Source organism: Notamacropus eugenii, chromosome 5, assembly GCF_028372415.1.
Source record: "Notamacropus eugenii isolate mMacEug1 chromosome 5, mMacEug1.pri_v2, whole genome shotgun sequence".
NCBI classification, from domain to species: domain Eukaryota; kingdom Metazoa; phylum Chordata; class Mammalia; order Diprotodontia; family Macropodidae; genus Notamacropus; species Notamacropus eugenii.
This window is the reverse complement of record NC_092876.1, coordinates 270917452-270940334: the sequence shown is the minus strand read 5'-3', so window position 1 is coordinate 270940334 and position 22883 is coordinate 270917452. Positions and strand designations below refer to the sequence as shown.

Genomic DNA, 22883 nt, shown 5'->3' with positions numbered 1-22883 from the left:
TGAGGCACAAAAAATAACACCATGAAAACAGTATTAGTGAAATGACAAAAAATGTACAAAAGCTTATGGAAGAAAATAATTCTTTAAAAATTAGATCTGTGCACGACTCTAAAAACAATAAAATGAGGTCAAAAGACTGAAAAATAGGAAAAAAGGAAAAAAACTCATCAGAAAAACAATTTAGCTGGAAAATTGATCCAGAAGAGATGATTTAAAATGATTGGATTTCCTGAAAGCCATGATAAAAATAAGAATGTAGACATCATATTTAAGGAAATTATCAAGTAAAATTGTCCCCGTATCATAGAACCACAAGGTAAAATAGAAATTGAAAGAATTCACTGATCATATCCTGAAATAGATTTCAAAATAAAAACTCCTAGGAATGTTACAACCAAATTCCAGAGCTTCCAGGTCAAGGAGAGAATATTGAAAGCAGCCGGGAAGAAATCACTCAAATACAGCCAAAGTCAGTATCACACAAAATTTAGCATCCAACTACAGCCTGGAATATGATTTTCAGGAGACAAAGGATCTAAGGTTACAATCAACAGTAAATTACCCAGAAAAACCGAGTGTAATCTAAAATTACAGTGAGTTTTTTCTAATAGATATAAAACTGAATCAAATTTGTGAAAATAAGATCCATTCCCCAATTGTTATATAGTCAAAGGATATTAAGTCTGTTTACAGAAGGAAAAATCAAAGATATCAAGTCATATATTAAAGTGCTCTAAAACACTAATAATTAGATAAATGCAAATGAAAACAACTCTGAGGTACCATCTCATTCCTATCAGATTGACTAACATGACAAAAAGGGAAAATGACAAATGTTGGAGGGACAGTGGAAATATAGGTACACTAATGTACCGTTAGGGGAGTTGTGTATTGATCCAGCCATCCTGGAGAACAATTTAGAACTACACCCAAAGGGCTATCAAACTGTGCACGTCTTTTGACCCAATAATACTATTATTAATACATTTATAGCAGCTCTTTTTATGTTGTCAAAAAATTGGAAATTCAGTTAGTGCCCATTAATTGAGGAATGGCTAAACAAGTTGTGGTATATGGTTGTGATGGGACAGTATTATGCTATAAAAATCACAAGAGGGATGGTTTCAGAAAAACCTGGGAAGAGTTACATGAACTGATGCAAAATGAAGTGAGCAGAAACAGGAGAACATTGTACACAGCAACAGTAATAGTACGATGACTATCAACTGTGAAAGTCTTAGCTCTTCTGACAGATACAATTATCCAAGATAATTTCAAAGGACTTATAATGAAAAATGTTTTAGACCTTCAAAGAGAGAACTGTCGAACTCTGAGAACAAATTGAAATATACTAATTTTAACTTCTTCTTTTTTTTTTTTTTTTTGCTTTTTTCTCCTTGCAATATGGTTAATATGGAGATATGTTTTGCATGGAAAAAAAAGAACCACACCCTGTTGGCAAGGGCTATGTGAAATACTGACAGTTCTTCCTTTACGTAAATTTGCATTACACAAATTCAACTTTAAATAAAGAAAACTGAATTCCAAAAAATTACCTATGTTAACTTTACTATATATTTCTGCCCTCCAAATTGTTCTCCAGGATGGCTGGATCAATACACAACTCCCCTAACAGTACATTAGTGTACCTATATTTCCACTGTCCCTCCAACATTTGTCATTTTCCCTTTTTTAAAAAGTCCCTCAAAACTCCTCCAAGTGAAAGCAGAAGAACGGAGGCATGATGAGATACCACCACCACTCTCTTTGAGATGAAGGGAAGGAGGACTTCACTTGAGACCTCAGGCTCCAAGACAGAAGACCTTTGCCCTACTCCCACATACTTCTTCTCCTGTTATCACTTCTCTGTCCCTGGCTCCCTCATGTTGCCCAACCTCCCCCCTCCATGAGCAGGGCCATTTCTGCCTCCATCTCCCCCTTCTTGCCTTCCCCATCTCCATGGGGAAATTCGATTACATAAAAATCTTTTTACATAAAGGTCTTTATATAAGTAAAAACTGTCTGTGAAAGGGGTAAGAGGAGTAAGAGAATACCACTAGTCAGGCATAACGGAGTAAGTGCCCTCTGACTGAGCCTTGAAGGAAATCAAGGGTTCTGAGAAGTGGAGATGAGGAAAATGTGCATTCCAAGCCTGAAGCAGAACTTGGTGTAAAATCATTAGATCGAATATTGAGTTTGGCCATAGTCAATCATCCAGTTTGAATGCAGAGTGCATGGAGAAGAGAATTAAAATAAGGGTTAGGGTTAGAATCGAGATCATAGATTGTATTATATTCAGAGTAAGAAAAGTAAAATTTACTCTAGAAGCAATAATAAATCAGTTTTTAAGAAAGTGAGTGAGATGATTAGGTCTGTAGCTTAGACTGCTGAATTGTTAGTGAATTAAAAAGGGGAGAGACTGACGGCAGCAAGACCACTGAGGAGGATTTTATGGCAGTGCAGGTGAGAGGTGATGTGGGCCTGATCTAGGACGGTGGCCTTCAATTACAGAGAAGAAAATGAATGATAATTTTAGAAGTGGCCTCCTAGAATTACAAAATCTGAATTGAAGAGACCCTACCCTCACTCCTTCTATGAAATCCAGCCCGAACATGTAAAAGCAGGTCATATGGTTTTTGCCTGACTGCGTTCAGTGAGGGGAATACACTACCTCTTGTGGAAACCCATCCTACTTTTGGAGAGCTCTGATGGATAGAAGGAGTTTCTTGTACTTGTTTTTGTTTTGCTTTAGGTACTAATGTACAGGCCCAGGGGGTCAGAGCACCCTCTCCCAGTAAGGGACCTTGGCTCTGGGTCCATGTGTAATCATCATCAGTACTAGGTGAGCCTGGTCCCTTAATAGAAGAATCAGGCTTTTTCTCATTAGCTCATTGTGCACCCACTCCAGAATGGAGCTATGAGGACAATGTCTTTAACAATGCTTAGGCTTGGCTCATAACTAAGGCCTCTCCGGAAGGGATTAGCGCAGTCTCTTCTACAAAAGTACTCAGCTATACCAAAAGCAGAGTTGGTATAGAGCAAATTTTTTTCTTACACCACAAGAGGCTTAACACAAACAAACAAAAAGACTCTTCAATAAGCATTGAAAAATACTTAAAACATGATAGACTATGAACATGTGTTTCACTTTCACCTCAGATCTCCTGCCTGAGAAACCTCATTCAAGGTCCTTATCTTTTGACTAGCCTGGCATATATGGTTCATTCTCCCATCAGTGGTCACCTCCTCTGAGAAGTGTGATAGTAGGTCCAGGGAACAGCTCCTACAAGGCAGCTGAAGAAGCCAGGAACTCCTGAACTCCCCAGGTAGCCAGAAGACCTGAAGAGTCCATCTCTTGAGATCATTGTTCAATCACCTGGGTTGAGAGAAAAAAAAAACCCAAAGCATAAGGGAAAGCCAGAAACTAGAGTTTTCAGACTTAAGTTTCAGTCTTTGGTTTGTCCAGGCCAGCATACATGACCACTGCCATATTCTTGCAATTACTATTGCTGCCATGTGGAAGGAGAGTAGGAGAGGAAGACATCTTCTCTCTGTGGAAAGTCCAAGGATAAGGTACTAATGTCCAATGCTACACAATTACAAGATTAGAGTAGTGGATAGAATGCAAGAGGATTGTGCAGACAGATGGCTCTGTGAATAAAGCACCAGACCTAGAGTCAGGAAGACCTGGGTTCAAATCCAGTCTTAGACAGTTACCAGCTATGTGACCCTGGGCAAGTCACTTAGCCCTGTTTGCCACAGTTGAATCTATAAAATGAGCTAGAGGAGATGGTAAAGCACTCCAGTATCTTTGTCAAACATACACACACACACACAAACACACACACACGCACACACACACACCCATACAAAAGTCTTAAATGGAGTCATGAAGAGTTGGACGTGACTGAAATGACTAAACAACAACAGAGCACTGGACCTTGAGTCAGGGAGATATGAATTCAAATGCAGTTCCAGACTGGCTGCATGACCATGGACAAGTCTTATAACTATTGTCTGCCTCAGTTTCCTCATCTGTAAAATGGATATAATAATATAACTTACTGAAGATAATGGAGTGTAGCAAGATATCCATGGAGTACCTCCTACAACTCTTCCAAACAACTCTAGAGTATCTCAGACTGAATCCTGATCAGGATATCAAAGGGAAAAAATCAAAGTAAGTCCTTTTTCCAGCCCTGGTTGGCATAGGGAAACAGAGATGGCTACAGACACTGGCAACAAAGATTAGGCCTGAATGGTGGCACAGAGCATTCCAGCACTGAAAGAGGCTGTGCACCAGGGCAAGTAGAGTTCCTAGGTCCAGCAGAGGAAGCCTAAGCTTGTCTGTAGGCCAACTGGCAGCTCTCTTGCTCAGTGGCTAGTTCCAGGTCACAGATCCAGTGTGGCCTGAGGAGGAGATATGCCCCACAGGTGGCACTCAGAATGAGAAGTGATCACAGTCCCTAGGCTGTGTAGCCAGCAAGAAGAAATTCAGAAGGCTGCAGCAGCTGCGTGGCTCAGACCCCAGGGGCAGAGTGGAATTTCAGTTCCAGTTTCCAGTCCTGCGTGAAGCCTGCAACAGAGTAAGTGGGACATGAATAGTTGGCAGTTCTGTTACTCTGAATCAGCAGAGCTTTCCAGAGAGTTGTTAGTTGGTTGAATCTCATAGCAGTCTACTAGAATAAAGAAGGCCTATAGGTGTGTTACTCAATACTCCAAACCAGCTCAGGAACTTGCAGAGCTCAGGCCAAAAGTGTAGAATCAGACTTTGCCCTGGCTCAGACCACTTTGGTTGTGCTGAAACCAAGCAGATTCCCAGCTTGGTCTTTCCCTGACATCCTGGAATAGCACAACACTCGATAACCCTAAGAAAACAGCTAAAGAATCAGACCAGTCATTCCCCCTAGAAGTGCTCAGAACCTGGCCCTATCATAAAATCTGAAGTTAGAAAGGAAGCTGGAGAATGAATAAACAATTAAAAAAAAATCTCACCATTGAAAGCTATTGTGTGATAGAGACTCCTTAGACACAAATCCACAATAATATAGTTTATTATTTATACCTGATTGTGTTTCACTTACGTCAACTCCTACATGCTTCTCTGGATCCCTCATTTTACAATGATATCCCACATTAACATAAAATTTATTTATTAATTCTGCTAATAGATGGGCACCCCCTTTGTTTCTAGTTCTTTTCTACTAGAAGTACTACTATGAATATTTGTGCATATATGAGGCACTCTTTTCTGATTTCAACTTCTTTGGAGCTATCTATATACCCAGTATATAGAGACTAGACAGTTAGGTGACTCAGTAGATAGAGTGCTGGGCCTGGAATCAGGAATAACTGAGTTCAAATCTGACCTCAGACATTTACTAGCTGTGTGACCCTGGGCAAGTCACTAAATCTTTGTTTGCCTTACTCCACTGGGAAGGACAGGGTAAACCACTCCAGAATCTTTGCCAAGGAAACCCCAAAGACATTGCCATGTTCCATTGGGTCACAAAGAGTCTGATGTGAATGAATGACTAAACAACAACATGTGCCCAGTAAGATCACTGGGTCAAGGGGAATAAAGTCTAGTTAATTTTCTTGCATAATTACAAATTATTCTCCAGATTAGTTGGGCCATTTTATAGCTAGCTGCCCTTCATGAGCTTAAGTTACCGAGGTCCAGATAAAATATATCTCAGGGTTCTGAAAAAAACTGGCAAATGTGATTGCTGAGTCAACAACAGTGATCTCTGAAAGATCACAAAGCACAAAAACAGGGCCAATGTCCCTGTTAAAAAAAAATGAGAACCTAAAAACTGGAGATGTTGAATGCTTATTTCAATTCCTGACAAAATACTAGAAGGTGTTATTAAAAGATGGTTCATGGCCATCTGGAAAAAGGAAGTGAGAAGCACAAAGATCCAGCATGGCTTCATTAAGAATGAATCACATCAGTTTAATCATATTTATTATTTTTGACATGTTGAGTCTGCTAGCAAATCAGAACAATGCTGGAACCATAGTTTATTTATATTATAATCAAAGATTTGAAAAAGTCTGTCATTCTATTCTTAGGGAAAAGATGGAGTGATGTGAGCTAGGTAATTACCTAGTATATTAGTTGTATGTAACATATAGTTAGGTTCAAAACTGATTGAATGGACAGACCCAAAGAGTAGTCTACTGATTCTGTGTTAATATGGAATAGTGCCAGAAGGATCTAGTATAGAGTGTCAGGGATCTGTGCTTAGCCTTCTGTTGCTGAACCTTTTCTTCAATGCTTGATGGCATGTAAAATTTGCAGACGACAAAAAGCTGAAACGGTCATCTAACAAACTGAATGATAAGGATCATATGAAAAACAGATCTTGACAGGATATAATGTTATACTAAATCGAATAAGATAAAATTCAATAAGGACAAATTCCAAGTTTTACGCTAGGATTCAAAAATCAACTTCAGAAGCAGAAATGGGAAGGCATTGTATAACAATGATTCATCTGAAAAAGATCTGGGGGTTTTAGTGAACAGCAAGCTAGCTCTATTTAAGTCAACTGTGTGATATGGAAGCTACAGAGGCTAATACAATCCTAGATTACATGAAGAATGACATAAAAATGGTCAAAAATTGGAAAAGGCAATTTTCAGAGGAAGAAATCAAGGGTATCAATCAATAGTCATGTAAAATTACACTAAATCACAATTAGAAAAATTAAAACAACTCTGAGGAACCTTGTCATACCCTTCAGAATGGCTAACATGACAGAAAAGAAAAATGGGAAATGCTGGAGGGGATGCCGAAAAGTAGGAAAATGCACTGTTGGTGGAACTGTGAACCAGTCCAGTCATTCTGGAAAACGATTTGGAACTACGCCCAAAGGGCTATAAAACTGTGCATACCCTCTGACCTAGCAACACTACTACTAGGTTTATACACCAAGAAAATCAAAGCAGGAAAAGTACTCACATGTACAAAAATACTTATAGTAGCTCTTTTTGTGGTGGCAAAGAATTGGAAACTGCACAGATGCCCATAAATTGGGGAATGGCTGAACAATGTAATGGGAAACAATTAGAAGAAATGAAGAAAGGGGTGATTTCAGAAAAACCTGGGATGACTTATATGACCGAAAACAAAGTAAAGTGAACAGAACCAGGAGCCCAGTCTACACAGTAACAGCAATATTATAATCAACTGTGAAAGACTTAGCACCACTGATCCAACGCAACGGTCCATGAAAATTCTAAAGAACTCATAATATAAATGTTATCTACCTTCAGACAGAGGACTGGTAGACTCAGAGTGCAGACTGAAAAATATTTATTCTTTCTTAATTTCTCTTGCCTTTTGGGGGGGGGGGTGGATCATAAGTAACATAGAAATATGCTTTCCATAACTTCTTCATATGTACAATTGGTATTGGATTTCTTGCCTTCTCTAGGAACAGGGAAGGGGCTGGAGGGAAGGGGAGAATTTGGAACTAAAAACAAAAATAAAGTTTTTAAAAATAATGGTGTGATGGTCTAGGAAGCTGGGAGTTCCACAGTATTCTCATCTTGTCAGACCATATCTTGGAATATATTGTGCTGTTCCAGGTACCACGTTTTAGGAAGGATAGTAATAAGATGGAGAGTATCCAAAGGGGGATGACTAGCATGACTAAGAGCCATGGAGATCATGAAGGAACTGAGGAAGAGAAGATTTAATTTAACTACAAGATTTAACTTAACTATGACTATAACTTTACGTTGAAAAAGAGATGAAGTTCTTCCTGGCTTTTGCAGGGAGAACCAGGACCAATGGGGCAGAAGGGCTAATAGACAAATTTAAACTTGATGTAAGTACAACTGTTGGAAAGGACAACCTAGCCCCACCTGGACCTATTTGTTTGTTACACTTAGGCACTTTGACATTTTAAGGGCTGATTCCAAACAACTCTGAGTGTTTATTACCTCTTTGGTGGAGCTTCATTTGGGTTTACTGTTGCTCTGAGTTTGCTTTATTTGGGGGCTAAGTCGGCTATCCTAGCGTTAGATGAACTTAGATCCCCATTTTGCAAGGATCCAGGGGAGAAGAAAGGAATATTGTATGTGTTGCAGACACCTCTAGAAAGATTTTGTTTGGTCTTCCTTCTGGACCTCACTATACATTGGCAGGGAATTCATTGGAGAAATATATGGAAATGCATTGCCTCAAGTGCAGGAGGAACCCACAGAGGAATTTTCACTCAGCACAGTTTGATATCTCTCCTGGGGATTATGAAGGGGGACTTCCAGTCAATCTCTTGTCCCCAGTCCTTGTTGGGAGAGACCTTTATATTCAGGAGCTCATTTGAGACTAGACATTTCCTATGAGAAGGAAAAGTCATTTCTTCCCTACTTTCCTTTTTTTAACCCTCCCCCCATGTTTGTCGTTTATTTACATTTTAATTTTTTTGTCAGTTTTTTTCTTACATTTTTTTTATTCCTCTGAATAAACCTTATAGCTAGTATTTACATATCACTTTAAAATGATTACTTTATATATACTATCTCATTTGATACTCTCAATAACTCTGTGAGGAATGTATTATTCCCATTTTGCAGATAAGGAAACTGAGGTAGTGAGCAGTTATGTCCTTCCTCAGGGTCTCAAAGCTAGTAAGCATCTGTGTGAGATTCAACACATTTTCTTGACTCCAATTCCATCGCTCTATCCATCATGAAATGGAGTCCCCTTTTAGAAAATTCCTGCAAGGAAGGACAAAGGATAAGTGGCAAAGCAGCAAGAAGAGTTGCCTTTATATCTTGTCCCTTACAAGCCATGTTTCCATGACAGTGTTTATATCTAGCTAGGGATGTTTGAATCAATCATTTAATTTCCAAGAATCAATTTGACCATATGGAAATCAGTTATAATGATCACTATTTTCTTCTTTGCCCCTACCATTCTACTGACTCCCTGAGATTCTACCTTCTCTTCCTTTGGCTTCCTAACCCCTCCACCATCACCACTGAATGAGCTTTACATTTCTGGAGCATGGCTTAAATCCAAGAATGACATTATTGTGGTTGGCTAGATCAAAATATAATGATTGTATGATTCAAAATAAATATTCTTTGCTTTTAAGTCTCTTTAAAAAAAACAACATATGAAAGAAAATGGGTTTGGGATTCTGGTTAAAAAGAGACCTGGAGAAAACTCTTAATGAGTATTATCATCAGTGAGGTGAGACTATGAAGCATGATTATGCTCATAGGGAATCTGAGAGGTCCAAGATTTGTGTCATAGGTCCCTGCATTTATCCAAAGAGAGAGAACACTCTTGAGATACTTTTGAGAGTATATAGTATTCTTAGGTTGGAGACAGGAAAAAAAGACTGAAATCATATCAAACAGGTAAATGTCATCTATTTATTTGAACTTTCTGGACACCCAGACAGCTTAACAGATATTAAATTTTACAGCATCTCACTGGAGGCTCATAATTAGGCTTTCACAGACTTAGCCATTTCTCTAGAAAGATATTTGTCCCATTTTTCCCAAGGAAAATGATATGATGAGACTATGTTTTGTCATAATCCCAAAGCATGAAACTATTTAATCCCCAAAGGTCACCGTACTGTTATACTGGAAAGAACATTTCACCTTATATTAAAAGTGGTGACAGTATAAAATGAACCAAAATAGGGATGGCTTCGTGTTGTCGGCTGTTTAAACTGTCTGCCTTCCATTAGATTGTTTGTCCTGTACTAAAGTGTTCTGAATGGGACTGTGTGACAGCTGTTTCCCTTGAGATGCTTCTGGGAATAAGATATACATCTCATGCAGTTCTCCCAACAAAAAAAAAGCCCTCCACCATTTTCAATAAATAAATATCCCATCTGTTACCATCTGAGTTTACTAAACTCTTCTGTTTCCCTCAGAGACTGGCTCACATTATGTGCTTCTGTCTCCAAAACTCTGCAGTGTGCCTGGATCTCTCCTCCAGGTCTCCTGTGATGCTTTAGGCTTCCCAAATCTTTCTTGTTCATTCAGGCTGTCGGGGAGATGGAACATCTGTGGTTTGCTTTAAGAAAAGCAGCAGTGGCCATTATTATCTGGGGTGACTCCTCCTGCATGGGGTTAGGAGGGTAACAGTTTGAAAATGACCAGAGACTCAGCTTTCTGAAAATTATATTAGAACAGAGATAAGGCACCTTTAACCTGAATCCTAACCTGAATCTCAGTATAACTTTGACTCACAAGTAGCCTATAAAGGATGTGGCACTAGCTATAGTATAGATTGGAGAATAAATATTTTGCCTCTTTCCCCTCTTCTATGTACTTCCTGTGGATAAATGAGGCGGTATTCACATCAAAAAGATGAAAAGAAGGCAATTGGATATGTTTTGAGTATCACAAGGATTTTAGACATTGCTTGCAAATTAACAGGGCCTTCTAAAGTCCCAAAGGTCTGCTCTACAACTTAAATCATCCACAGAGAATTGAGTCTCAAAGTGTTCTCAGACATCCAACTCATCTGAACAAAAATTCTTTTTTATAACATCCCTGAAAAGTGGTTGGCCAGCTTCTGCTTGAAGACTTTCAGTGATGCGGAACCCGTCGGTAAATTATTTTTAAAGCATAGACATGCCAGAATGCTCAGTAATGGATATTTAGGAAAATGCTAGAGGCCATTTAAATGGTATATGACTAAGATTAATGTGTGGGGAATTCTGGGAAGAAGGAGACAGACAGAGACAGGGAGACACAAATACAGGCTCATTCCACATCTTGAGGAAGAGTAACATGTAAAGACACTTGTATCCTCTTTACTATCTGCATTCAGAGAGCCTGCAAGAAATGACTAATACAGAGACACTGTTGGCTGTAGGTACATTATAATGGATTCAATCCATTATGGGTGGGTGAAATAACCCATCACAGATACTAGTCCTTCCTCAACTGCCCTTTGAGAGAAGATACCAATGAACTATCCCTTTCTAGCATGGAATAGCACTCTGGGTCTACCTTCCAATCCCAACTCCACTGACAGGTTGAACCCCAAGAAAACGCTATTGTTCTATCGCCCCTCAGAGTTCTAGGGGTACCTACCTGAGGAGCTGTGGGGTTCTTTTGAAACATAACTGACTCAAACACCCATTCTGGTGTGTTCCCCTCAGAATTGATCAACACATGGTCACAGAACCAGTAAGTGACTGAGGTGAGACTCTAACTTAAGTTTTCCTAACTCCAAGTCTAGTGCTCTGCCAGGCAGACTGCTTCTCAAGATGGGTTATTTTTATTTTCAATCATCAGTTAAGCCTATTTTCTACTGAAGATTATTCATAAATTTAAGGTTTTTTGTATCATCCAACCAACAGTTGATATTTCACTATTATTTTTTTTGCTTTCTTCTAAAGTATCCTTTAGTTAATTAAGATCAGTTGGTTTCTACAAAGGGATATTTACGGAGAAGATATATCAAAAACTGGAGTACAAATGCATCCTCTCAAATCCAGGGCACATTCTCTTGTACCATTTCAGTCTTTGAGGAAAAATGGGCTCAAACTTAAAGAGTTTGCTACAAAAATTCATCCCACCCAGTTCATTTCAAATACAGTACAGGTGATACATGGAATTGTTCCCTGACTTGCAGGAAACAGAAGAATCTTGACTGTCTGATAATTCACTGTCAGGCTTGATCATTCATGTCTCTCCCTCAGTCCTTCACTGGCCCATTCAGCTCAGCTGTCAGTAAATTCTTGTGTGGAGAATATTTCCTGGATCCATAATGGGTCTTTATAGTCCATACTCATTCACCTAGGAGCAGAAAGGACAAATATGAAGGAGACAAAGAATGAATATGTCATATATTCATAGGCCCTATGGTAGCTCAGGTTACAAAGCTTTGAACCCTCTCTCCTTACTCAGAGGTTTACAGCATTTCTTCCTTCAGTTGCTACCAGGAAAGAGCATTCTAGATTGTTTAGTGGCAGCGAGGCGGTGTAGTGGCATAGAGTGCTGGGCCTGGAGTTGGGAAGACCTGAGTTCAAATCCAGTTGCAACCAGTTACTTGCTTCTAACTTGGGGCAAGTCAGTTAACTACTGTCTGCCTTGCCTTAGTTTCCAACACTAAAATGTGGCTAATGACAGTATTAGTATCTACCTCCCAGAGTTATTTTGTGGATCATATGAAGTAATATTTGTCAAGGACTTAGCATAGTGCTTGGTGCATGGTTGGTATTTAATAAATAAATACTTTTCCTTCTTTCTTTCATTTCTCTGTTGGGGACTTTCATGTGCAACCTCAGTTCTAATTCAGCAGCCAATTAAAAAGCTTTACTTTGCTATGCCATAGCAGACAGCAAACAGTTACTGAATACCTCTGAATGCTCAGCATCAGCATCAGAGCAGGTCTCTATTCCATGGCATCTGTCACACCCTTCCAGAATGAGGTTCACCAAATCCTTCACATGAGTTGGCAACAGGCACAGTCCCCTGTGCATAATCCCCAAACTGGATCCTTGTTGACTAGTGCTTCTCTCCCTTCCTCCTCCTTCCCCCATCACATGTTAGCTCCAGCTACTGAGACAACCTATTTCACTTTTGGATGGTTTTAATTATCAGAAAAGAAAAACCTTTTATTTTTTCTCAAATCAAGTTAGACTCTATCTCTCAGCATCTTCTACCCACTGATTCTCATTCTTCTTTCTGGGCTCAAGCAGAATGAGTCTTATCCTGATAACCCTTTCAGTACTTGGAGACTTCAATCATTTAAATCTTTCTCCATCTTCCCCCGTCCTTCTCCCTCTCTCTTTCATTCTCTCTCTTTCTAACCCAAACCTACTGATTCTCATCTGGAATAGTCTCCAGTATCTCACCATTATGGTTACTTCCCTCTGCACATGCTCCCATTTTTTTAATATCCTTTCTAACATATGGAGGCCAAACAAGGAAAAGAAACCCATAGAATTCAATAGGAAATAGCCTAAGGTTCAAAAGTAAACACTACTATTGGAAAACAGAAACATCTACCATGGGTGGGGAACCTGTGACTTTGAGGCTGCATATGGCCTTCTAGGTCCTCAAGTGAAGCCCTTGGACTTAAACTTCTGTGAAGTTTGGATTCAGTGTACTTATTAATAAGTGTACTTATTAAGTAAACACTTAATGAATGACTGACCACAGGCTAAATGAGTAACAGCCTGTGAAAAGAACTGTTTATCTCTAGTCCATTCAACTCCCACCAGAGTTTTCCATTTCTTTTTCTTTACCTTTTTTATGCAAGAAAGCATCTCTTCCCCTTTCCTTCCTCCCTTCCCCCCCACCCCCGCCCTGTGTCTCTGGGTTACTTCTTAGATTCAATTCAATTAATAAAATAACATATTTATTCAATTCAATAAAGATTTATGAAGACAAAAACAAAGCAGTCTCTGTACTTGAGACACTTATTTTCTACTGGGTAAATGCATATCGGTAAGTTAGTTAATGCAAACTACGTATAAGCAAACACAAAGTAATTTTGGCAGGGTGGAAGGCAAGAAAGCAGCTAGGTGGCATTGTGGATAGAGTACTAGGCCTGCGGTCAGAAAGACTCATTTTCTTGAGCTCAGATCTGGTCTCAGACACTAGCTGTGTGATCCTGTGCAACCTTGTTCACCTCACTTTTCTCATCTCTGAAATGACGTAGAGAAGGATATGGCAAACTACTCCAGTAGCTTTGCCAAAAAAAGCTCCAAATGGGGTCATAAAAAGTTGGACACAACTGAAAACAACTGAACAACAATTTCAAGAGCGAGAGTGCGTTAAGGACTGAAGGAAATCAGGAAATGCCTCCTCTAGGAGGTGCCCACCTGAACTAAGCTTTGAAGGAAGTTGTGGTGATTTGAGAGAATAAGGACAGAGTGCATTCTAGACATGGGGGAACACTTCTGCCAAGCCTCAGAGGTATGACATTGAATGTGGTACCCAATGTACAGCCAGCAGACCAGTTTAACTACAGCAGATTAATACCTACAGGGGAGCAACAAGAAATAAAACGGGAAATGAGATGGCGGCCACATTGTGTTTAAATGCCATACTGAAAAGTTTGTACTTTATCTTCAAGGCATTGAAAATTTTTAAGATTTTAGAGTAGGGGAGTGCCATGGTAAAATGCATTTAAGGAATAGTACTTTGGCAGCTACGCAGAGTATGAATTAAAAGGAAAAGGCCTGAAAAGATACCATTTAGGAGGTCATTGCAACAGTTCTGGTCATAGGATAGAAACTGTCTGAGTATAATGAAGTCAGCTATGAAAAATATCAGTAGGCGTAGTGGCACATTTCTGCAATCCCTACCCACTACTGAAGAGTCTAAGACTGTTGGTTCACAAGAAGGGCAGAAGCCAAAAGCGTGTCTGCACTAAGTCTTGTACCAGTAAGCCCCCACAAGCAAGCAGCCACCAAGTTCCTAAAGAGGGACAATGTAGCGGAGGTCTGAATGGAGCAGGTCAAAGTTTCTGTATTAGTCAGTAGGGGCATCAGTAGACCCATGAGAAGCTTCTGAACTTCAAGCCAGAATGAGATAAGGAGACCCAACCTTTAAATAAACAAATGAGTGAATGAATAAATAATAGATAAGTAGATAAATAAATGGGCAGATAAACAAATGGATGAATGAATGGAGTGAATGAATGAATGAATGAATAAATAAAGTAAATAAATGAGTAAATTAGTTAATGAATGAATGAACAAATGAATAAATAGAAAATTAATGGATAGATGAATGAATGAACAAATAAGTCAATGAATGAATAGGTAAATGGGTGAATAGATAAATAAAGTAAATGAATAAGTAAAAGAATGAGTAAACAATAAAAAGATTTCCTGGATCAATGAGAACCTGTTTCTCTTCCCATAACCCAATCCTCCAGAAATATCTTCCACCTAGACCAATGTATATCAGTTTTCTTCCTTAAAACATGTCTTTTGTGAAACTTAAGTCTGTACGACCAAAGGACTAATATTGTGCTTAATCTGTGCAAGGCACTGCGCTGGTTACAAAGACAAAAATGAAACAATCACTGCTGTCATGCACCTTACATTCTACCGGGAGATTGCCACGAGTAAGAGATAAATAAATGTAAAATCATATACAAAGAAAGAATATCAAATAACTTCAGGAAAGCAGAAGCCTTATGAATGTTAGAACTGGGAAGGATTTTAGAGATTAACTCCAATCCTGTCATTTTCCACTTGGGAAAACTGAGGCACAGAGAGGATCCTCAAGCATGAAATGCAACCCAAGTACCTATTTACTAAAGCCATTATTAGTATTAAACAGTCTAATGTACCTGATCTTAATTTAGAAAGCAGGTAGCGGAACATTTTTATTTCTCTAACACAAAAAGGCAGATTAAGTTGCTTCTACCTGTATGTAGTCCTTGGTTAGTTTATGTGCTAGGCCATAAGGGAAAAAAAAGATTCGTCATTCTTTCTGCCAAGGTGGGTGGCCTTTCTTCTGCCTCTGAAGAAAAATGACTGCCCATCTCATTCCTCTGCCTATCTATGCGCCACCAATTATTATGTGCCATTCATTATTACAACATTCATCAAAGAGCAATGTAGATTTTGTTTTAGAGTTCCAAGAGACTTGTGATTTTACTTGGTCCAAATCCCTCATTTTATGAACCAGGAAACTGAGACTTAGAGAGATGAAATGATGAACCAAGCCAGTTCATGGCAGAACCTGGGCCAGAAGCTGGGTCTTCGGATTCCTGTTCGCAGTGAACTTGCCACTATATCCCACATGCCTAGAATCTCCCTCTGGCTTTGGAAACTGATTCTAGCGTTCCCTGACAGACACAACTGGTAGAGGCCACTTCCATCTGCCCCATTTGGATTCTCCACGACAGGCAATAAGGCCACCATAGTTATGGATGGCCATAGCAGAGAATCCACTGATCAAGAAAGAAGCCACAAGGACCAAGTGAATTCTTTAAAAAAAATTAATAAAAGGGCAGCTTATGTTCATGAGCATGTTTCAAAAACAAAAGGAGAACATGTATACTACTATTAACCTTTTACAAAATAACAACCCTCATGCTGTATGAAGGTTTCTTAAGATTTATTAGAAAAATCAACATAGTTCACTCATAGTTCACCCAGACATCACTGAACCAACAGGTTTAGACAAAAACAAAAAGAACTAAAGGTTTTATTATATTTTTATTTAATTCAGTTTGCCTGAACAAAAGCATTTCAAGCAACTTTTATTACATAATTTATGTCCCACATTAAACAATCTACTAAATTCTGAACAAAAAGTTATTTATCAAGTTTTTCAAAATACACTCATTGAATCCTATGTAGCTCAAAGAATGAAATGCAAAGAGCTCTGGAGCAACATAGGGCACTGGAGAAAGTCTTCACCAGTCTTGGAGTCTCCAAAGAGCCAGGGTCAAATCTTACTTCTGCCATGGACTAGCAGGGTAACTTTGGGCACATGATTTCACCCCACTTATAGGTAAAATAGAAATAATAATACTTGGCACATGGGCTTCCTTTACAGTGCATACTCAGTGATTTTTGTCTTCAAATACTCCATGAATGCAAAGTAAGAGTCTTAACTCTTTGTCCTCTGTCATCTCATTCCCACTTCAAATTTCAAGCCAAGAACATGATTGAATTTAGAGTCCTGAGTCCCAGCTCTACCACTTACTACCTTGGGCAAGTGACTGAGCCTCCATTTCATTATTAAAATAAGGTTAATATTTGTATTACTTTCCTAAAAAGGTAGTTCAATTCAATCCAGTAAGCATTTATCAAACACCTACTATGTGCCAGGCACTGGGCTAAACATTGGGAATACAAAACCAAAACAATTCCTAACCCGGGAGTTGTATTCTTTTGGGAAGCAAAAATTGTACCTAGATAAGCCTATTCTCTCTCTTTCTCTCAGTCTCTTTCTTCTCCCCATAAATATATATGTGTGTGTACAGATACATGTACAGATATATACCTTCTATGTATAACTTACCATATAAACATAAACAGAGATATATTTATGAAAAATATGTGTGTGTATGTATATATATACATATAGATCATGATATATATACCTATATACACATACACACATATATACACTCTCATATATATATATACATATATATATACATACACACACACATATATATGTACTGTACATATATATGTTTGGAGTGAGCTAAGTGGCTCAGTGGATAAAACACTGGGCCTAGAATCAGGAAGACTTGAGTTCAAATTTGTCCTCAGACACTTACTAGTTGTGTGACCTGGAGCAAGTCACTTAACCTTTGTTTGCCTTAATCCTCTAGAAACGAAAATGGCAAACCACCCCAGTATCTTTGCCAAGAACACCCTATGGACAACATTGGCATGTTGTGATCCATAGAGTCATGAAGCATTGTTGTTGTGTTCGTCCTTCATTGCCGAAGAAGACCGTACCATCTGAGAAATGATGACATGACTTGCACTTGACTTTGTTTTGAGTGAGGGAGGACTGTGCAGGTCACCAGCCTGACTTCTCCTCCAGAGCCATCTGAATCCAGTGACCAGATACTCATCAGGATGACTGGAGATGACCCAGGATGCACTGGGAGGTCTTGGTCCCTTTAGGCCAAGGTCTATGAGGTATTCACTTAGGGTGAGGTAATGCCCATTCATTGAATTGCACACAAATAAACAATTGAAAAACAAAATAAGTATCATATATGGTTCTTGTATACCAAGAGCCATAATTCAAACATATACATACATAGCACAGCATATATGTGTATATATGTATATATAACACAACATATTTGTATATACACATACCTATGTTACAGATCAGAGTATATATGTATACATGGGCACACATGCATATATATGCTCTGACCTGTGATATGTATATGCAAATATATATACACATGTATTTATATACATGTTTGAATCAAAACTTGTTAGAAGCTTTCCTGTTTAGCTACTCTTAGAAATATCATAATTGATAGTAGCTATCACTTACCTTTAGAATGATTGGGCATACTAACTTGTGCCTCCCACAATCATATCTAATTAGAACAGTAGGTGAGGCCTTGGTTGTTTGGTTGTTGTCCTTTGTTCTCAAAGAGGACCAAAATGACATCACCGTGAGAATGTGAAGTTTCAGTGTGTCTGACTGTGGCTGAACAGACGAATATGTGCTTGGAATGTTCTGCTACAGATTGGGCACAGACAGTCCATGTGAACATTTGGAGTGGATACTGCAGATTTACTCATCCTGCTCATAGAGCACAGCACCTTTTCTGATGTGGGCACACCATGCTGCTGAACATTCCTGTGCCAGTGTCTCCCATGTCACACAATCAAATCCAAAGTTCTTGAGAAAGATCTTAAAAGTGTCCGTGTATTGCTTCTTCTAAACAACATGTGATCACCTGCCCCATGCGAGTTCTCCATAAAATAGTCTTTTTGGCAAGCGTACATTTTGCATTCAAACAGCATGGCCAGCCCATCAGAGTTGTGCTCTCTGGAGCATAATTTGAATGCTTGGCAGTTCACCTCGAGCAAGGACTTCAGTATCTGGTACCTTATCTTGCCAGGTGATCCTCAGAATCTTCCTAAGGCAGTTCAAATAGAAGCCATTCCTTTTCCTGGCATGGTGATGGTAGACTGTCCATGTTGCACAAGCATATAACAATGAGGTCAGCACAATAGCTCTGTAGACCTTCAGTATGGTAGTCAGTCTAATATCTCTTCTCTCCCAGACTTTTCTTTGGAGCCTCCCAAACACTGAGCTAGCTCTGGCAATGCGTGCATCAACCTCATTGTCAATGTGTACATCCCTGGAAAGTACACTACCAAGGCAAGTGAACTTATCTACAGCATTTCAAACTTCTCTGTTTGTTGTAATCAATGGTTCCACCTATGGATGGTGTAGTAGTGGCTGATGGAGTACCTGTGTTTTCTTGGTGGTAATTATTAGGCCAAAATTAGCACAGGCAGCAGAGAATTGATCCATACTTGGTTGTACCTCAGCTTCAGAGGCTGCAGTGAGTGCACAATCATCTGCAAACAGAAAATCACGTACCAGCACTCCTTCCACTTTGGTCTTGGCTTGTAGCCTTTTCAAATTGAAGAGCTTACCATCAGTACGGTAGTTGACCTTGATGCCTTGTTCATCCTCATTGAAAGCATTTGACAACATGGCTGAAAACATCCTGCCAAAAAGCATGAGAGCAAGCACATAGCCCTGTGTCACTCCACTGGTGACTGGGAAGGCACGAGAGCATTGTCCACTATCCAGAACCAGGGCAATCATGCCACCATGAAATTGATCTACAATATTGATGAACTTCTCTGGGCAACCAAATTTTGACATAATTTTCCATAAATCCTCACAACTAATGTCAGATCTACAAACGTTGTGTACAGACCTCTGTTCTGCTCCTGGCATTTCTCCTGAAGTTGTCTCAAGTTAACTAGACTGAAGAGGCAGCCCTCTGTTGTTAATAGGACAGAATCGCTTTGATTCTAAACTGATATATGCTTTGGAAAAAGTGGGGCTCTGACCTTTCAATATGATATAGAACTTAGAATGCAGAAGCTACAACAATGCTAGAAACCCTCAGCTGAGCCAAGAAGATACAACAAGAAGTAATGGGAAGAGAGGACTGAATGTTGAGTATAGCGTAACCAGCTCTGGCTTTCGCTCAGCTAGCAGCAGAAGCTTGGGCAAGACATTCAGCCTCTCCCATTTTTAATTTCCTTATCTGTAGAACTAGCTGGATCTATGACCTCTAGGGTTCCTGCCAGCTCTGTATCTGACCAATGACTTGGAGCATGTGACCTGACTCAAAGAGAAGTAGAGGATGAAGCTTAACAAGTTAAGCAGATTTAACAATCCCCTTGGGGCCTGATCTCTTGTTCTTCTGCCTTCTGGTAGCCAAAGAAGGAGTCCTTGGCCATTTTCTGGTGACTGTATGAAAACCTAGAACAGAACTGGAAATCCATTTCCATCTTTTTTTTTCACAAATACTTGTGTGTCCCATATCTTTAGGGTTATTTCAGGATCATTTTTATAGAAGTCATTTTTGAAAAGTTTGTATGGTTCTTATTAAAATAGAAATCTCTTTAATAATCTCCATTAAATGTCTTTGTTTCTCTAAGCAAAATTGTGTGTTTATTCAATAAGATTTAGCCTGCTAAATATTCCCTTGTCAAAGATCCAAAAATAAATGAACACTGACTTTTAACAGGTTTGGAATATTTTTATGTTGTTAAAACTGATACTTCCTACCTGAGTGACCTTAGCCAAGTCCTTTACCTTGTTGACTTCCAGTTTACTTATCTGTAAAATGAAAGGTTGTGTTATATTATTTCTATCTTCCAGCTTAAAATCCTATGATACTATAAGGCAGGGAACTAAGATAAAGGGACATACAAACTGAATGTGACAGTATGAGAAATCTTCTCTCCTTTATTTCAAATAAACACAAATGAAGATGTTAGAATGCATTCTTTAGTACTTTTCTATATTGATACTCTAGCAAACTATGCCTGGGAAACTCATGGAAAATTAATGTTTTTAAGTCTAATTTTAATTCAAGAAAGCAAAAGGAAATTAGATATATAAACATGCCACCTGCTACCATAGCCTAAAAGCGTAATGAGGAAAGGAAGCTACAAAAAGGATTTAGGCTGTTTTGTGATCTAAATCGTGTAGAAATTGTACCCTTCTGTCATACATGTCTTACAGAGGCAAAATACAGGCCTGTCCACCTTAAGAGGGTGTTTCAGAGGCAATATCTACTGCTATTCAATCAAATTTCATTTTTTATTGTTACTTACAAATATTAATAAAAACAGTTTCTTGGGTTTTCTTTTTCTGTCAACTACTTTATCTCTGAAAACTTTCATTGATTTTGTGGCACAGGGAATGAAGTGTAGGACTTGGAGTCAGGAAGACCTGGGTTCACATTCTACCTCTAATATTTCATTAGCTGTAGGATCCAGGACAGGTCACTGCAGAGCTTTGAACTTTGGTGTTCTCGTCTGTACATTGTGAGTAAGAATAACTACAGTACTTCCTTCACAAAGTCACAGAATTTTGAGTTGTGAAGGACTTTAGTAGCTATCTCGTCTGACCCCTACCAGAAAGGTGGCCCCCAGTGCAACTTACTTGACAAGCAGAAATCCAGCCTCTACTTAATGACTTCCAGTGAGAGAGAACCCACCTTCTTCTAAGCAGCACGTTCCCTGTTTAGAAATTTGATTGATAGAAAGGCTTTCTTGACACTTAGAATTTGCTTCTAGTCAATTCCCACCCGTTGTTCCTGTTCTGCCTCTGGGACCACGCAGAACAAATTTGATCCCTCTGTCTTCTACGAGTCAAGAGCTCTGATCCTGGAGGAAAACCTGAGTTCAAATCATGCCTTTGATATGTCCAACCTGTGTAACCTTGGCAACTAGCTTAATCTCTATGACCTCATTGTATCAGCAAGCACCCAGGAAGGTCTGATGTGCAAGTTCCTAGATCTGCTTTCCTAAAAAGAAAGCAACTTTAAGAGGGGTAAACAATCTTACTTTAATTACATATACCAGGAGAGAAAATGCAAGCAGGACCAACAGACAGGGCTTCCAACTGTCTGACCATAGGTAATACATACATAATTTTCAGAGACAGGAGCATCAACATCTGGATTTCCAAAGTCTAGGGCTTCTTAAAATAGCTACCCAGAGTCTCATCTGGCACAAGGAACTTCTTCCAGAAACTAAGCCCCAAAACAAAACCTCACCTCATACATATACATACAAATATATACATATACATACATACACACACACACACACACATATATATATATATATATATATATGTATATGTATGTGTATACAAACCTCCCCTAATCAAGCCTCCCTCAATAGCCCAATCTGAGGTCTTTCAATGGGCAGGGAAGATTTTTAACTCCCATTGCACTCATCTTCATAAAGGAGTTAGACTAAATGAGCCCTGAGGTCCCTTCTAACTCTATATTTATGAACATATAAAACAACAAGACAGACCTTCAAAGATATTCTCTTTCTCTCTGTCTCTGTCTCTCCATGTGTTTCTCTTTCTCTCCCCCCCCTTTTTCTTCTACTTTCTCCTTTTTCTCTGTGTCTCTGTATCTGTTTCTCTGTCTCTGTGTCTGTGTCTGTCTTTGTCTCTGTGTCTCTCTCCTTTTCTTTCTCTCCCCTTTCTACCCTCAATTCGGACTACTACCGCTTTCCTTCCCCACCTCCTTCTCTCACTGCCTTGTACAAGATTGGTGTTTATGAAGGCATAGTCTGTTTAGTCTGTGTGTGGCTATTAGCATACCCTTGGTTTACCTTAAAAGTTATAAAATAAAAATGTGAAAATGATACACCTCCCTCTCCCCCAGGAAGAGGTGCAAGATGCCGAAGGCATGATCAAGTAATCAATGATCTAGGGGTTTTAATAGACTGCCAGTTCAATATGAGTCATCAATGTGTGGGGGCCTCTAAACAAGCCCATGGCCACTGCCATCTCACTTTCAAATTCTGTGGTTGTGCGAAATCCTTAAAGAAAACCATCATGTTCCACCTCCCCAAGTTTTCTTTACTTGAGGCTAAATGGACCCTGGTTACCTTAGCTGATCCTTAGAGCACATGAACTCATTCATCCGGATGCCTTTCTCTGGACATTTCACCTTTTCCTTGTACTTCCAAAAATATGGTGCCTAGAAGAGAAGACAGTACTCTAGTTGGGGTCTAATGATGGCAGAGTACAGTAAGACTATCACCTCCTTAGTCAATAAATATGATGACTCTTAAGGTACTCGAAGATTGCATTAACTTTTATTGGCTAATAAAATGCTTCTGACTCATATTGAATCCATTAACATCTCCAGCTCT

At 39.1% G+C, this 22883-nt stretch overlaps 1 protein-coding gene and 1 long non-coding RNA gene across 3 annotated transcripts in view; one reads left to right on the top strand and one right to left on the bottom strand.

The window, feature by feature from the left end:
- Nucleotides 1-1662: 1662 nt before the first annotated feature.
- Nucleotides 1663-21448, bottom strand: LOC140506065 (uncharacterized). 2 transcript variants are annotated; one of them, XR_011967758.1, is made up of 5 exons: nucleotides 21148-21424; nucleotides 11615-11784; nucleotides 9918-10094; nucleotides 4066-4576; nucleotides 1663-3376 (listed from the first exon to the last, which is right to left on the bottom strand). It is a non-coding gene; the product is annotated as an uncharacterized lncRNA (long non-coding RNA). The 2 variants fall into 2 exon arrangements; XR_011967757.1 differs by having other exon boundaries at nucleotides 9918-11784; nucleotides 21148-21448.
- Nucleotides 4505-22883, top strand: part of TYW5 (tRNA-yW synthesizing protein 5) — a 158277-nt gene continuing 139898 nt past the window's right edge. The window contains exon 1 of the mRNA XM_072612813.1: nucleotides 4505-4586. The gene's annotated coding sequence lies outside the window, so the exon portion shown is untranslated. The remainder of the gene's footprint in view (nucleotides 4587-22883) is intronic.